This window comes from Mustelus asterias, chromosome X (genome assembly GCF_964213995.1).
Source record: "Mustelus asterias chromosome X, sMusAst1.hap1.1, whole genome shotgun sequence".
Classification (NCBI taxonomy): Eukaryota; Metazoa; Chordata; class Chondrichthyes; order Carcharhiniformes; family Triakidae; genus Mustelus; species Mustelus asterias.
In genome coordinates, this window is record NC_135834.1 from 11,652,125 (window position 1) to 11,666,020 (window position 13,896).

At 42.5% G+C, this 13,896-nt stretch overlaps 1 protein-coding gene across 12 annotated transcripts in view; it reads left to right on the plus strand.

Annotated features, from left to right (window-relative positions):
* kmt2d (lysine (K)-specific methyltransferase 2D) overlaps window positions 1-13,896 on the plus strand; it is a 219,505-nt gene that overhangs the window by 144,663 nt on the left and 60,946 nt on the right. The window lies entirely within an intron of this gene.

Sequence of the window (13,896 nt, forward strand, 5' to 3'; positions counted from 1 at the left end):
CGTCATGGTGTTGCAGATAGGTGAAGCTGCATGTGATCTCCTCTTGCAACTTATGGACTCTTTTCTCCCCCCCCCACCTCCCGCCCCCAATATTTGTCACTGTATTGCTCGTCCTCCAGCTAAAAGTTCTTTGTTCTTCATACCATATGTTCTGTCAACAAATTTTGAGTAACCCTTTCTTCTGATCTAGATTCGATGAGACAGTGTTTTGTAATGTTAATTTAGCCTGTCCATATTTTTGTATTGTCCTTTTCAGGAAGCTTAAGGTAGATGTACCAAGCTTTAAAACAAGTTAAACTTGTGCTATTCTTTTCAGGTACAACATACAAAAGAAAGAAGAACTCTGGTGTTTAGGTTGTTTTCATAGTCGGACTATTCACACGTTGATTTTTTTAAAAGTCCAACCAGCTTTAATATGAACGTTCCTTCTATGGCTGTAACTATCTTTATACCAGTTGATAGACTGGTTATTCCCATACAATGGAAGGGTTTTATGAGCTCTTACAATCCGTATGATTGTGTAGGTATGATACCTACACCCACCAGACGAGTATCCTGCTGGATGTATTCCCAGAATTCAGGAACTGGAATTTTCTAGAGTTGGGTGTGAACCTTGTATCTTCTGATCGTGAGGCAGGAATGCTATGATGAAACGAAAGGCTCTCTCCCTGTTCTTCAGGTTATATGGTAACATCAGTGAGCAATCAAGTGCTCCTGTTGCCATGTATTGTGAGCAAATAAAGTATTTTCATTTACCCATGGTCATCCTTTATCATTGGCTGACAGTGAAGGCTGTGCATCAAAATAAAGTCATAATTGTTCTATGTTACCATAGCTACAACAGCCTTTGAAATCTCTGCAAAATGCCTTTCCCGTTTTTCAAATTTTTCTCATCACTGAGTAACATGATGCAGCTTGGAGTGTGTGGGCAATGTATTTAATTGTGAGACCCCTTTACATTTTTTGTGTGGCCAGGCACACGTGGACTTTAAAGAGGCCTATTTGAGTGTGACCCGCGTGCAAAGACTGGTTACTGCACGAGTATACCTCAGAGGAAACCCAACAGCTGGTATTATGAACAGGGTATTTTTTTGAGTTGAATTACCTTGAAGATGGTGAACTGGAAAAGGAAAATGACAATCAAATTGATCCTCTTTGACAGACTCCACAATTCAGTACTTGAGAAAGACTCTGTAGTACTCCAGGCTATTATTGGTGGTTAACCAGCTAGCTTGGTTTGTTAATGGGAATTGGAGGGTTGTCCTGTCATGGGAGGCTGCACTTGGCTCTAAATATCTCTGCACTACCCTAATGGTTAGGGTGATTCTACGTGGACAAGGGGCAGGGAGCTTATCAGTGCTGTATAATAACTGGTTCAAGTCTGGCACTTGCTGTTGGAAATTCCTAAGCTTTCACTGTTGTCAACTTGGTACAAGCTCTCTGGACTCGAGTGGGATATGTTCCTATGGGGAGAGTATGAGACCATATTAGTAGAAATTCTACCTTTGCTGCTGTTTGGGTTTATTTGATTTGCTTTGGAGACTCTTAAGCACAGTGCTGGGTTTCCACATCAGATATTTGGCCGGCAAATTACAGTGAGTATGTTAACTCTGACTGGTACACAAAATACACTTATAAGGAACAGCTGCACAGTATTTGCCACATGAGTCAGAACAGCACATTAAAACTAGGAACCCTAGTCAAGAATGCGCTGGCACCCGCTGATTGTAAGAATCTTTCATTTCTCAGTGCAGAGATCGTTGGCACCAGGAGTATGGTGTACAAGACATTAGTTGCACAAAACTGCAGTAAATAATGCATAAGCCCGTCTTGTATGCGATGTTCTCTGACTGCACCATTTTCACTCTTTATCCATTTAAGCCACCTCATTGAGGAAACAGTGATTCAGGGGTATATCTGACACCGTTCCCTCAACTTTATACTGGAGAACAGAGCATGCAGCATAATCAATTTAACTCTTTGAATAAGACAGTCAGTAAGTTGGCACGAGCCATGATCCTGCCATAATCCCTCCAAAACCTGTGGCTGATGTACCCGTTGGCCTACAGATAACTAGGAATCTGACTCTCTGAAATGAAATGCAAGATGATAAATTGATCAGACATGTTGAGCCAGTTACAAATACACAAAAGCATTTAACACAAGTTGTCCAATGCCTGACTGTACTGGTTCCAGGGTACATGACTGTGGATTGGAGCCTTCCCTTTAGATCTCATATAGTTCTATCATGGATTCTTCGTGGCTGCATTCTTACAGGGTACAATCAAAAAGGTCTTGACCGTTGTCACTAAATGTACCAACGTGATCTAATTGGGTTAGGAGGACAACCCATTGGGCAAAGTTTATTCAAGCAGTCTCTGAAACAAATGGCAGCATTTTCTGTCCACTGCACCTGATTGAGGACCAAATGCAGGCTGCTGTGGTCTCAGCACCGAAATCTATGACTTTGGTTTATTGATCCACAAATTGGCATAACAATCGCTTGGTAGTAATGAACTTTATTATTGCTAAAAAAGAGAGACATGTTGCTGAAGCTTTTCGTCTTCCACTCATCAACAAGCACAAGAATACCAAACTGCCACAATTTATACTACAAGAGAAAAGGATGCTGATTGGATGGCAAGTTGACTCTGGCCAAGGTGTTGCCATGGGTAAAGCAAGCAAAACTACAGGCTCCCCAAACTCCCAGATAATTCAAAAAAGCAGCATGTGTTGAACATAGTCCTTTTGGATGCAGAAAACAGGTCCTTATGTATAAATACATGTCACTTCTGGCAAGTGTAAATGGGCTACGTTATGAGCATGACTGATTATCTTAAATTGGTTGTTAGTGTAGCGATTAGCATACTCTGGATTGTTCAGCAAGTGCTGCCCAATTGCGGAATTGCATCTAACAGTATATGTTTTGTGCGTTATAAGTGCAGTTTGGTGGAATCTGATTTGTATCCTGCCTGTTTTAAGCAACCAAAGGAACATGCTGTTTGATTTGATCAGCCAATTGTACAGCAACTTACCTGGCATTGTTCTGGCACTGAAATCCATACACGCCGTTGCTCAATTGTGTGGTAGGCAGGCTGTCTTTTTTATTTGAACCAACAACAGCATCCTGTTAGTGGAAAATACCACTCGCGCAGCCATTGCATAGTAGCAGCGTCAACCAGCTTGCTTAACTTGTTCAATTTTTTGAGGGGATTTGCCTTTCCATGGTAATTTGAGGTAGACAGGGCACTTTTCAGTTTTGGAAGTGGAAGTCTTTGACCCATTTGTTCACTGTACATCGTGCAAACCTGTAATGTTCTGATCAAGATAGCCATTGTCCCACAGGATAGCTTTTTGATGCGCTCTATTTCTCAGTATGAGGCCAATCTTGCAATGCATGGAGCTATACAAATCTCAATGTGTATACATTGACCAGTGAAGGTAGGCTTAAGATAGACAATAGTGGAGAACCCATTAGTAGATTCCTCAACTAGTACGTCGAAGAGAGGGAACACATCAGACTGCCCATTTCAAAAGTGAATGTGTATGTAAGGAAACCATTACACACGGCTGTAGATTCAAGCATTGTGAGCCTATCATCTACATATTGGAAATATGCATGGGATGGGAGGGTTAGGTCATTCTGTCAAAAACACATTTTGCGTTGAAACCAACAAAAAATGTCTGAGCACTGAACCTGGAGGGGATCCCACAACTATGCCATCTGTTTGGGCATACATAGCGTCATGGAAGCTGAGCTCGATTGCGAGAGTTGCTAAGTTCATAAGTTCAACTAATACAGATTCAGAAAATGGCGGCATATCTATATTGCTGTGATATAACATGGTGCAAATGTTGATGGCTTCTTTCAGCAGCCTGTTTGTAAATAAGCTTGCAATGCCAGTATGATGCTCGAAGCGTAGGCCTGTTTCCCAATGATTGGCTGATTGCAAAGGATTCAATAGGCAGACTACTCAACAAAGCCGTGCTTTCAAAACCTGAAACAAAACGTCTACTGTTAGATGTGATTCTGCGGTTAGGCAGCACTTGGTGAACAGTCCTGAGTGCATTAATAGCTACATTAACAACCAATTTAAGATCATCAGTGCAGCATGTAACATGGCTCATTTACACTTGCTAGAAGTGACATACCTTCACAGACAGAGACCTGTTCTCTGCAAACAAAAGGAATGTATTCGAGCCTTGCTCGTTTTTAAAATTACCCAGAAGCTTGGGGAGCCTATAGTTCCCTATTGCCTTCATGGCAACACTTGGCCAATCAGAATCAACTTGACAACCGATCAGCACCCTTTTCTCCTATCGTATAAATTGTTGCGATCATTTGAAATTTGGCATTCTTGCATTTGACCTGGTGAGTGCAAGATGAAAAACTTTGTCACTTGTGTCTCTCTCTCCAGCAGTAGATTGGCATAACTAGGGTGACATGGTGGCATAGTGGTTAGCGGTGCTGCGCCTCATGCCAGGTACCCGGGTTCAGTTCTGGCCTTGGTGACTGTGGAGGTTGCACATTCTCCCTGTGTCTGCATAGGTTTCCTCCCACGCTCCAAAGATGTGCAGATTACGTGAATTGGCCATGCTAGATTGCCCTTTGTGTCAGAGGGATTAACAGGGTAAATATGTGGGGTTACGGGAATAGGGCCTAGGTGAGATTGTTGTCGGTGCAGGCTCGATGGGCCGAATGACCTCGTTCTGCATTGTATGATTCTAACTGCATTTGGTGTCATTCCACTGGATATGCTAACAGCAAATATCTCTTCTTGCCTGGCATCAGAGGTGTACTTCTGAAATTGTCCAATGGAGATTTTGAGGTGTAGGTGGAATCTGATTAACAGCAAAAGTTGACAGAACATGGTGACTAAGAAAAGGTAGGCTCCTTTATTGAGCTCCCTTCCTGAACTGAGAGGGTATGGAAACGCCCATTGTAGCTTCAACTGTTGCTTCAACATATGAACAGTATCGACTCCTGGGCATCCTGCAGTGCATATGGGCTGCATTCCCTTTGAAGCTACTTTCAGAAATTTCTGGCTTTATGAAGTGACATGGTTCCGAGACTATCAAGGAGAGTTCTCAATTTCAGATGTACACCTCTGATGCCAGGCAAGAAGAGACAAATGGCTTCCATTGTGGATTATGGCAAGAGTGTACCCCAGTTAGGAGGGAGCAGTTGTCTTCTGCACATGTTTTGTTTAAAACCAAACACCCGAACTTAATCGCAAAGTTCAGCATTGATTCCTAACACAGGAGCAACTTCAAGTGGCAAACTTGACAGTATAGCACACTTCCCCATGTGTGTGCTTGCAGTGCAACTTGGAGAATTAGTTTGACAGCACAATCCTGTACTCACTGCAGTCTCACACTTTGGATATCAACCATGAGCTGTCCCAGCTACAACCGAAGTCAGAGCAAATGCTTTTAGGGAATTATGTACAATTCAACAGATTTAAAGTATTCGTGTTTCTGATCATCCTCTTTTCAATGAGTCATGTTGTTTCAGATTTTTAAGACTATTGGCAACAACCATCATTACAGTTCACAAAGCATGACTTCAGTTGCACCCCTGGAGGGCAGAGCCTCTTGCCCAGCCAGTAAAAGTGGATCAGGGTTTGACTCTCCCATGATCACAGCAGCTCAATGCAATCCCCTTTTGTTGCCATAGTGCACAACACCCAATTGCATGGGAACCTGCTGGCAAGTGGTCAACAGAGCAGTGTACTTGGCTCTTCTAAGTTGCTCAAAATTAAGGCAATAAGACCAGTTATGGAGGAACAAAATAGTCTCTTTGGGATTGAGTTGGCTCCAGGATGATGTATGCTGCTGAACATCAAGGGACAAGGGTTGGGCTCCCTCCTGTTGGAGATGATTGTCTGCCACTTGTGTGGCATCAATGTTACTGGTCAATTATCAGGCCAGGCCTGGATGATGTCCAGGTCTTGCTGCATAGCAGCAAAATAAAAGACAATGTTAAGTTGCAGAATGGAAGTGTGAATGGCAAATGAGTTTCAATATGGATAAGCGTGAAATATTGCTTTTCAGTGCAAAGAATAGAGGCTATCTACTCATGGGGAAAATAATGTCTTAGAAGCGCAAAGTGATCTAAGGGCACAGATTCGCAAATGATTCGAAGTAACAACAAGGGTTAACAAGGCCTTGGAAAAAAAAGTGCAATCAAGGCACTGAGTTCATTTGTACAGAGAGGGAATTTAAATACAGAATAATTGGGATTAGCTTCGGGGTTTTTTAAAAAAAAAGTGGGGCATGGACAAGTTGGGCTGAAGGGCCTGTTTCCATGCTGTAAACCTCTATGAATCTATGAGATGTTAAGTCTCTGTTAGACCACACTATTGCACACAGACCTGGCCGTCGCCTTATAAGGCTGCAGACACACTGGAGAAAGAAAAAGATACCAGAACTGAGGGTGCAACTGTCAGAAAAGACTGAATAGGCTCGGGCTCTCTTTAGAAAAGAGATGACCTTAAAATTATGTACGGTTTGATAGGGTAGATACGAAGGAAATGTTTACACTTGTGGGGAGTCCAAAACTATGGGCCAAGTAGATCATGATAATCTCTGATAAAGCCAATAAGAAATTCAAGAGTGGTTAAAACCTGCAACTTGCGACCAAATAGAGTAATTGAGACAATAGCATTGTTACATTTAAGGGGAAGCTAGCTAAGTATTTGATGGGTAAAGGAATAAAAATATATGCATTTGGAGTGGGAGAGGCTCTTGTAGAGCATGAATACTGGCATTCGGACCTGTTGGGCTGAATGGAATGTGCTGTAGGCCTTTAAGCAATTCTGTGTAATTCCAATGCAATGTCGATGGTTGTTCAATACTGGAGTTGACAGTTGTTTGAATTCTGACTGGTGTGTTGTATTTCAGGTGTAGGGTATTTAACAGAGCAGTGCATAAGTTTTTTTTGGAGTGGATGTTGGTGAGAAGAAGGAATGACGAGAGTATCAAAACAAACAACATGGGGGGAAATAAATTTCAGGCATTGCAATGAGTCCTCGAAATGAGCGAGAAACAGAATTTCAGGAATTGTTGCTGGCTATTGCTCAATTTGAGGATGACATCTACTCGGTGTTACACATTTCTGTCATGGCTCTTCATGCACGTGACCAAGCCAATTCTTGAACTGCAGATCTTTAGGCACATGGAGCATGACACTTCATGTGATAGCATGATCGGGAGTGCAGGATTTGCATCCTTTTCTTCTCTGCTGCCGCTCTGCCTCATCATTAAGGAGTTGGGTTTCGAAGCATGCTGCAACTTGATAAACAAGTTGTTGCCATTCTGAGTGATTGGTAGAAAGCTTCTAGTCATTAAGGTCAATATCACTGCACTTCAAGGAGAATTCAGTGTCCTTGAAGTGGTATTTTCCCTCCCCTGGAACATTGACCAGTTGAAAGTTGAGAGAACAGGACCTGGTGGAGGAGATATTTTTCAACAATCTGGACACAGTCCATCAAAGTTCATTTTGCAGGAGTTGTGCCTGAATGCTTGTGAACCTGGCTTCAAGAAGGACACCAGCCTTTGTTCAGCAGTCCTCCCATTGAATTGAGTGGTAATCTCAGAATTGCTTCCAGTGCCATGAGCTAGTCAGTACAGGAAAAGACGGTGAGGAAAGAAAATAGTGGTTAGAGGCATTTTGCAGAAGGGAAAGAGTTCAAATTCTTTGGGCAGAAGTGAGTTGCACTGGCAGACCAGCAGATAGTTGAACAGAAGCTAATGCCAATATACTCACCATGTGGTTAATTAGAACTGTGGATGGTCTAAATTAAAATGACCTGGAAAGTAAAAGTGGCAGAATACAGTTTGCAGCTGGGAAGGCCAATCAAACTTTAGGTGTATAGAAGGTAGAGGAGTTGAGAGAAACAACTGTTTGAAAACAGGGTATAAGCAAAAGAGTTTGGGAGGTAGAAAGGAAAAAATGCAGAATCAAGGGATTTCTCTTTTTGAGCGCCAATTTGACTTAATTCTGGGAATGGAATATGACAAGTCGATGTTTTAAAGGTATAGAACTTTTAAAAAATAGTAATCACAATATTAGTTTCAGTACGTGAAAAATTGAGACGAAAGATTCTCGATTAGAAAATAGCAAATATTAACCATGATAAAAATACATTATGCTGAGGTCAAGTGGAAGGAAAAATCGGCAAAAAGCTGTGGGATATCCCATTAAACAATGGGATATTTTTGAAATGGCTAATTGTAAAAGTGTGCATTAAATATATAAAAGCAAAATACTATAGATGCTGGGGATCTGAAATAAAAGCAAAATGCTGGAAGTACTCTGGTCAGAAAGCATCTGCAAAGAAACAGATAATGTTGCAGTTCGTTAGGAAAAAAGGGAAGCTCTGGTTCCATTAGCAGTTACCCTTCAGTGAAAGTCAGTTTTATCATATTAAGTGACTTACTAGGGAAAACGTGCGTTAACTAGGACTAGTCAACTGGGATTTCGAAAAGACAGGTTGTGCTTGACAAACTCTCTTTACAGCATTCTATGAATAAATTAAATAGGATAACGAAAGCTTGATGTTGTTTATGTGGGTTTCCAAAGATTTGCTATGGTACCATGCTTGTGGCACTGTATTTGACAATTGAGGGGACAGTATAGAAATTTGCAAGCTATGTTAAATTGGAATCATGATGGATTATGATGAGAATTGTGACAACTGCAGGAAGGTGTGGCTGGGACTTGACAATCTGATTGAGGAACATTGTTTCTCAATGCAAAAAAGGAGTTCAAGATTGGTCGTATCGTTTTTTTTAATGTAGAACACAGAAACAGGCCATTTGGCCCAACTAGCCCATGCTGGTGTTTAAGCCCCTCAAATGCTCTTGCTCTTCAAAACCTTTCTCCTGTTAAAGCTTATTTATCTATTTAAATTGCATTTTGTGTTCAACATGTGGGTGTGATTATCGCCCAAAAATGAGATTGCTTTTTCTTTTTGCCTCTAGCACTTCATGTCAGGTTGTGTCTAACAATATGGTTAAAGGCACTCTGCAGAAAATGGTCAAGCTGGGTGGACTGGTCGTCACATTTGACCTGCTTAACTGGTAGAAATGTGAGCTTCTAACCAGCCAGAGCCAGAAGATAAGAGCGCTAAGATAGGAGGATACAATCACCGAGCTGTCATATCAGCTACATTACAAGCCTAGCTTGTTGATTTTATGCCATGTGCCAATGCTTTTGATGATGACTACAAACTCTCCACTTGTCCAATGTTGACAAGTTTGAATATTACTGATTTAGATGTTGGGCAGATCGTAGTTAATGCAGGCAATCGTTGACATGGACAGAACAAGGGTACTGGCAGGTCCTCGTGTAACACAAGTGGGGACAATAGCATAAATGAATTGGTGAGATAACATTTGAGGTTAAGCATCTGCTCGCAAATAGGTCATCTTTCTTACTGGCGAAGCAATTGCACAGATCAGATCAGACCCGCAGAGCATCCTGACTTGTTTGCTGTCCTCAAATCCATGGACACTATCCATGTGTCTACCCCAATTCTCTTCCCTTCCATATAGTGGAGCACAAAAGTGGCAGTGTGCCCATTGTCTGTGCCTGCTCTTTGATAGTAGTATCTAATTAGTCTTGCTCAATGGTCAGTTGACAGACATAGGAGTACATGCAAGTTTCTTGAAGTGTAAAGATACAGCAAACAATATTCCACAGGGGACTGCTGTTTCCATAAATATTTTGTATTTGGCAATTGAGGGAACAATATTGAAATTTGCTGATGACATCAAATTGGAAACATGACAGATTATAACAGTTTGTGACAAACTGCAGGAGGGCATGGCAGGAACTTGACAATCTCTCGGTAATCAGAGAAGATTGCTTCTCAGCAAGAGTTTTAACGTTAGCCATGTCTTTAAGCACTTATGTGGCTGTCAACCCTCGAGAAACGTAATTTACCACAAAGCTGACGTATGAAAGACAGACCAGTTGATGGTGCTGTCATAGCAGGCTGTCACTGTTTCTTCTCTGATTCTCCTCTTTGATAATTCTAACTTGTTCCAAGTGGTTACTCCATGCCTGTGTATACATTGTGCCATGGTTTGCAGACTTTTTTCCTCCCATGCATTGATGCTCATGTCGCATTTCTTCAGGTTTGGATTTCAAACCATCTTTTAATCTCCTCTGACTACCGACACTTAATTTGCTGGAGCTCAGTTCTGAATGAACTAGTAGTTTTAGACTTTGGAATCATCTGTTCAATATACATGGTCAGAGCAGTGAAGCTGACCTTTGATGATTGTCACTTCAGTACTGGTAAACCTGCTTTTGAGAAGACCAGCACATTGGCTTTATGATGTTCTGAGTGAATTTGAAGAATCTTGCAACGGGAACATTGAGAGCTGAAGATACCTTCCACGAGTCACCCAGAATTTGGAGCCATAGAGTAGAGTTGGGAGAAAAAAGGCTTGTAGATCATCCAGTATTTTTACATTTGAAAGGCAGTGATCCTCCAGCAGCCAAAAATTACTGAGGCACTGTTAATGCCTTGCTGACTTTCCTCATTGATGTTTGCATTCTTTGATTGTTGTTACCAAATTGTTCAAAGTCTACATTCGCTATAGTTGCACCATAATGTTTATTGATGGGGAGAAGCCAGGGTATTAGATACAGGTTGATGAAACACTTGAGGTTTGGAAACATTAACCTGCTCAGTGACACCCAGTTTGGGTTTCGCCAGGGTCACTCAGCCTTGGTTCAAACACGGACAAAAGAGCTGAATTCCAGAGGTGAGGTGAGAGTGACAGCCCTTGACATCAAGGCCGCATTCGACCGAGTGTGGCATCAAGGAGCCCTAACAAAACTGGAATCAATGGGTATCAGGGGGCAAACTCTCCGCTGGTTGGAGTCATACCTGGTACATAGGAAGATGGTTGTGGTTGTGGAGGGTCAGTCATCTCAGCTCCAGGACATCTCTGCAGGAGTCCCTCAGGGGAGTGTCCTAGGCGCAACCATCTTCAGCTGCTTCATCATTGACCTTCCCTCCATCAACAGGTCAGAAGTGGGGATGTTTGCCGATGATTGCACCATTCAGCACCATTCGCAACTCCTCAGGTACTGAAGCAGTTCATGTTTAAATGCAACAAGATCTGGACAATATCCGGGCTTGGGCTGACAAGTGGCGAGTAACATTCGCGCCACACAAATGCCAGTCAATGACCATCACCAATAAGAAACACTCTAACCACCGTCCCTTGACATTCAATGGTGTTACCATCTCTGAATCCCCCATTGTCAACATCCTTTGCGTTACTATTGACCAGAAACTCAACTGGACTTGCCACATAAACACAGTGGCTGCAAGAGCAGGTCAGAGGCTAGGAATAGTGCGGCAAGTAACTCGCCACCTGATTCCCCAAAGCCTATCCACCAACTACAGGGCACAAGTCAGGAGTGTGATGGGATACTCCCCACTTGCCTGGATGGTGCAGCTCCAACAACACTCCAGAAGCTTGACACCATCCAGGACAAAGCAGCCTGCTTGATTGACACCACATCGACAAACATCCACTCCCTCCACCACCGAGGCTCAGTAGCAGTGTGTACTATCTACAAGATGCACTGCAGCAATTCACCAAAGATCCTTAGACAGCACCTTCCAAACCCACGACCACTTCTATCTAGAAGGACAAGGGCAGCAGATACATGGGAACACCACCACCTGCAAGTTCCCCTCAAAGCCACTCACCATCCTGACTTAGAAATATATCGGCCATTCCTTCGCAGTCACTGGGTCAGAATCCTGGAATTCCCTCCCTAACGGCATTGTGGGTCAACCCACAGAACATGGACTGCAGCGGTTCAAGAAGGCAGCTTAGCACCACCTTCTCAAGGGCAACTAGGGATGGGCAATAAATGCTGGCCAGCCAGCGACGCCCATGTCCCACCAATGAATTAAAAAAATTAATCGAGTTCAAGTATTAGGCTTCAAACAGCTGGTTGGGATAGTTTAAAAAGTGGCTAGCAGAGAGGTCTGCAGTTATGCAAGAAAGGATAGCAAAGAACTTCATGAAATGAGTACTAGTAAGAAAAAAGTACTGATATTAATAGGAATAAAAGTTGGCGTCACCTAGACCAGATGGCCTGCATCCGAGGTTTTCAAAGAGATAGCTACCGAGATGGTGGATGCAACGGTTTTGATCTTCCAAAATTCCCTTAAGTTCTGAAACAGTCCCCATGGGTTGGAACATAGGAAGTGTAACCCTGCTATTCAAGAAGGGAGGGAGCGAGAAAACTGGAACTATAAGCCAATTAGCTTTCCATCAGTAACAGGGCAAATACTAGAATCTATTAGGGATGTGGTAACCAAAATTAAGTGACTTGACAAGGTAGATGCTGGGGGAGTCTATAACTTTTAGGGTCACAACCTCAATAAAACGTTGCCTATTTTTTGATTGTGATTGTGAATCTTCAGAATTCTATACCCCAGAGAGCTGTGGATGCTCAGTTATTAAATGTATTCAAGGGGACTGAGATTTTTGAAAACTAAGGGAATTAAGTGATACAGGGACAGGGCAGGAAGGTGAAATTGAGGTTGAAGATCAGCCATGATCTTGTTGAATAGTGAACAGGCTTGAAGGACTGAATGGCCTGCACTTTTATGTTATCAGTATACTGTACATCATCGATAATGATGGCAAGAACTTTCATCTTGCCTTTTCAGCGCCTTAGAAATCACCTTCTAGATGGCTAGCTTTTGAACCTATGTCACAGATTGACAGAAACTTGGGATAAAAATGCTGGAAAGTAATTAGCAAAAAGGGTGGCTGCAATCCTTGTTTAAACAGTTTTAGTGGGGAAGGATTCAAATTGAAACTCAGGTCCCCTTTTCATCTTGTCATTAAATTGTCTGCCAATTGAGACAAACCATTGAGGTGGCGAAACTTAACTTGGAACCTCTGTTCACTGAATCATACATCTTTGCAAGATCAATAAATGCCAGGTGTAAATCTCGGCACTTTTCTTGTAACTGGCACTTGAAAGATATCACATCATTCATACCCTCACTGGGCCTGAAATCAGGGTTTCAGGAAAAATCTTTTGCGTGGGCGTTGGCATTCAAGCAGAATTCTAGCTAGAATTCCCGCTATTGAAAACCGTGCACTACTGTAATTGCAAACTGATTGCACACTTTTTTTTTCAAACATAAGATTCTTTGCAGAAGGTGGAGATTGTTGGGAACTGCCTTGCTCCCTCTCTTTCACGTATTTACTGAGGAAACGGGCATGGAGTCTACGGAAATAGGGCAAACAGGTAGGGAGGTCATGGAACCTTTACAGATTAATGGGGAGGAGGTGCTCGCTGTCTTGAGGCAAACCAGAGTGGATAAATCCCCAGGACCAGACAGGGTATTCCCACGGACCTTGAGGGAAGCTAGTGTTGAACTTGCAGGGGCCCTGGCAGACATATTTAAAATGTCAGTATTCACGGGGGAGGTGCCGGATGATTGAAGGGTGGCTCATGTTGTTCCGTTGTTTAAAAAAGGTTCCAAAAGAAATCCGGAAAATTATAGGCCAGTAAGTTTGACGTCGGTGGTGGTCAAGCTATTGGAAGGTGTGATAAGGGATAGGATCTACAAATATTTGGATAGACAGGGACTTATTAGGGAGAGTCAACATGGCTTTGTGCGTGGTAGGTCATGTTTGACCAATCTATTCGAGTTTTTCGAGGAGGTTACCAGGAAAGTGGATGAAGGGAAGGCGGTGGATGTTGTCTACCTGGATTTCAGCAAGGCCTTTGACAAGGTCCCTCATGGGAGGTTAGTTAGGAAGGTTCAGTCGCTAGGTATACATGGGGAGGTAGTAAATTGGATTAGACACTGGCTCAATGGGAGAACGTGATGTGGA